Source organism: Pristiophorus japonicus, chromosome 23, assembly GCF_044704955.1.
Source record: "Pristiophorus japonicus isolate sPriJap1 chromosome 23, sPriJap1.hap1, whole genome shotgun sequence".
In the NCBI taxonomy this organism is placed as follows: domain Eukaryota; kingdom Metazoa; phylum Chordata; class Chondrichthyes; family Pristiophoridae; genus Pristiophorus; species Pristiophorus japonicus.
Window position 1 is genome coordinate 15207891 of NC_091999.1, and position 4097 is coordinate 15211987.

Below are 4097 nucleotides of genomic sequence, written 5' to 3' on the forward strand. Positions count from 1 at the left end.
TTTTTGTCCTTTGGTGTTCTGCAGCTCTACCCATATAGATTCCACATCATCCAAGCTAATGTCCTTCCGAACTGTTGCATTAATCTCCTCTTTAACCAGCAATGCTACCCCACCTACTTTTCCTTTTATTCTACCCTTTAATTCAACACGGATTTCCTCCCATTCTGATCAGTGATACCGGATTTTCATCTGTTGAATCTGCAATTTTCTGTAACTATGTGACAGTCTGAGCCGATAATGAAATGAAATTGTGAAATGTATCTGTGTCGCTCGGTCTCTGCCTCTCTCTGACTCACTCTGTCTGTCCCTGTTTCCCTGCTTATCTCTGTCTCTGAATCTGTCTCTTTCTCACGGTGTCCACTTCTGTTCCAATGGGATTCTCTGAGACTCTTTCTCTGACTGGCTCTCTCTTTCCCATCATTTCGGTCTGTCCATGTCTTTGCCTGTCTCTGTTAGTCCCTGCCTGTAAGCTGAGAAGTATTTCCATCATTTCCTGTTTTAGTCTCTATCTCTCTCTATCTGTCTCTCTCCTTGTCACTGTCTTTATCATTGTATTTCTCTCACTCTTTCCCTCTCTCTCTTAATAGATCACACACACACATCTCTGTATATGTATGTGTTTGAGTCTTTTTCTCACTCAGTTTGCCTCTCCTTCTCAGTCTCACACTTTCTGTATCTCGTTGTCTCTATCTCGCTGTCTGTCTCTCCCTGTTTGTCAGTTTGTCTCTGTCTCTCAATGTGTCTGTCGACTTCTTATGGTGTCCAGTTCTGTTCCTGCTCTGACAGAGCTGGTACCCATCAGTTCTTCGTTCGTTTCGTGGTGAATATACTCGCCTGTCACTTGGCGGACTGAAGTTCAATTCCACGACAGAAAGGCAGTTTTTTCAAAATGTAGAATTTTACTTCTGTTTCTTGGAAGAGATTCATATTATATAGTTCCAGTGCAAGATAGAACTGTAAAAATACAGGTGGAGGATATTGCCTCTTCCAGCTTTTGAGCAAACGGGGACTTTTTCAGGATTCTTTGGCCGTCTGCTGCACAGAGATGGATGACTGAGTTTTTTCTGAGTAACGTTTAAAAAGGCAGCGACACAGTAGTCGTGGCCGAGTTGTTAAGGCGATGGATTCGAAATCCATTGGGTTATCCCGTGCAGGTTCGAATCCTGCCGACTTCGATTCTCAGCAATTTGCATTCCATTTCACAATTTAACCAGTTCTCTGCCAAACTGATCCTGAGATAGATGGCATAACGTCCCACACCTTTCAACACTGAAATTTTTTTCCCATTTTTATTAATCTGCAATATTCACGATACATCCGTTTCAAAAATCGCAAACATCAGTCAAAGTTGCGACAGTGATTCAGCCTGTCTATCCCTCGAGATGTCTAAGGCATCTGTGCATGCCCGTTGGTGCGTGCAAATCTTTGGTGTGTGTCTCTGTGTCTGTCTATCTCTATATATGTCTCTGTGTATGTGCAACTGTCTGTGGAAATCATTACCATGAATTTTGTATGTCCTGGAACTTATTAAAAAGACTTGGGGAAATAATACGGTTGTGAACTTTTGTATCGGCTTTGGTTCAGTGGCAACATTCTCGACTGAATCGGCAGTTTGTGTGTTCAAGTCGCACTCCTGAGACTTGAGCATATCATCTTGGCTAACACTCAAGTGCAGCACTTAGGGAATATTGCAATGTTGAAGCTGTTGACTTTCGGATGAAATGTTAAATTGCAGCTCCGTCTGTACCCTCGGGTGGATATGAAAGTTCCCAGTGCATTACTCGAAAAAGAATAGGAGAGTTGCCCCCGTGTCAATATGACTAAAAATGTTCGTAAATGCTCACTGAAAGCCGATGTGTATGTGTTTGTATGTGGGGTTGGGGTTGAAGCCCAGATTCTCACAGAGACAGAATCCAGGTACTCACAGGACCAGGATAGCCGAGTTGTTGAGGCGTTGGCCTTAAAATTCAATGGGTTTTTCCCGCGTGGGATCGTACCCCACTCCTGGTATCGCTTTAATTTGATACGGATTTCCTCCCATTCTGATCAGTAAAACCGGATTTTCATCGGTTGAATCAGCAATTTTCTGTAACAATGTGACACTCTGAACCGATAATGAAATGAATTTGTGAAATGTATCTGTGTCGCTCGGTCTCTGCCTCTCTCTCACTCATCAGAGTGTTTTGTGTGTTTGAGTCTTTGTCTCGCTCAGTCTGACTCACTCTGTCTGTCCCTGTTTCTCTGTTTGTCTTGTCTCTCAATCTGTCTCTTTCTCACGGTGCCACGTCTGTTCCAATGGGATTCTCTCAGACTCTTTGTCTCACTGGCTCTCTCTTTCCCATCATTTCGGTCTGTCCATGTCTTTGCCTGTCAATGTTAGTCCCTGCCTGTAAGCTGAGAAGTATTTCCATCATTTTCTGTTTTAGTCTCTATCGCTCTCTCTCTATCTGTCTCTCTCCTTGTCACTGTCTTTATCATTGTCTTTCTCTCACTCTTTCCCTCTCTCTCTTAATAGATCACACACAAACATCGTTGTGTATGTATATGTTTGAGTCTTTTTCTCACTCAGTCTGCCTCTCCGTCTCAGTCTCACACTTTCTGTCTCTCGTTGTCTCTATCTCGCTGTCTGTCTCTCCCTGTTTGTCGGTTTGTCTCTGTCTCTCAATGTGTCTGTCGACTTCTCATGGTGTCCAGTTATGTTCACAGCTCTATTCCTGCTCTGACAGCACTCGTACCCGTCAGTTCCTCTTTAGTATAGTGGTGAGTATCCCCGCCTGTCACGCGGGTGACCGGGATTCAATTCCCCGACGCGAACTGGTTAAATTGTTTCAAAATGTAGAATTTTACTTCTGTTTCTTGGTCGAGATTGGTATTAAAAAGTTCCAGAGCAAGAGAGAACTGTACAAATACATGCAGAGGAGATTGCCGCGTCCAGATTTTTAGCAAACGGAGAATTTTTCAGGAGTCTTTGGACGTCTGCTGCACAGAGATGAATGACTGAGTTTTTTCTGAGTAACGTTTGAAAAGGCAGCGACCCAGTAGTCTTGGCCGAGTGGTTAAGGCGATGGACTAGAAATCCATTGGGTTATCCCGCGCAGGTTCGAATCCTGCCGACTACGATTCTCAGCATTTTTCATTCCATTTCACAATTTAACCAGTTCTCTGCCAAACTGATCCTGAGATAGCTGAAATAACGTCACACACCTTTCAACATTGACATTTTTTTCTCGTTTTTATTAATCTGCAATATTCACGATACATCCGTTTCAAAAGTCGCAAACATCAGTCAAAGTTGCGACAGTGATTCAGCCTGTCGATCCCTCGACATGACTAAGGCATCTGTGCATGCCCGTTGGTGCGTGCAAATTTTTGGTTATGTGTGTCTGTGTCTCTGTGTCTGTCTAGCTCTATATATGTCTCTGTGTATGTGCAACTGTCTGTGGAAATCATCACCATTAATTTGGTATGTCCTGGAACTTAGAAAAAAGACTTCGGGAAAATAATACGGTTGTGAACTTTTGTATCGGCTTTGTTTCAGTGGCAGCATTTTCGACTGAATCGGGAGTTTGTGTGTTCAAGTCGCACTCCTGAGACTTGAGCATATCATCTCGGCTAACACTCAAGTGCAGCAGTTGGGGAATTTTGCAATGTTGAAGCTGTTGACTTTCGGATGAAATGTTAAATTGAAGCTCCGTCTGCACCCTCGGGTGGATATGAAAGTTCCCAGTGCATTACTCGAAAAAGAATAGGAGAGTTGCCCCCGTGTCAATATGTCTAAAAATGTTCGTAAATGCTCACTGAAAGCCGATGTGTACGTGTTTGTATGTGGGGTTGGGGTTGAAGCCCAGATTCTCACAGAGACAGAATCCAGGTTCTCACAGGGCCAGGATAGCCGAGTGGTTGAGGCGTTGGCATTAAAATTCAATGGGGTTTTCCCGCGTGGGTTCGTACCCCACTCCTGGTATCTCTTAAATTTGAAACAGATTTCCTCCCATTCTGATCAGTGAGATCGGTTGAATCAGCAATTTGCTGTAACAATGTGACACTCTGAACCGATAATGAAATGAAATTGTGAAATGTATCTGTGTCGCTCGGTC

General features: G+C 43.5%; 2 non-coding genes across 2 annotated transcripts; both read left to right on the top strand.

The window, feature by feature from the left end:
* The first annotated feature begins 1094 nt into the window (after positions 1 to 1094).
* Positions 1095 to 1175, top strand: trnas-cga (transfer RNA serine (anticodon CGA)). Its single transcript has one exon. It is a non-coding gene; the product is annotated as a tRNA-Ser (tRNA).
* A 1863-nt stretch (positions 1176 to 3038) lies between these two features.
* trnas-aga (transfer RNA serine (anticodon AGA)) lies at positions 3039 to 3119 on the top strand. The gene has a single exon. It is a non-coding gene; the product is annotated as a tRNA-Ser (tRNA).
* Positions 3120 to 4097: the final 978 nt, after the last annotated feature.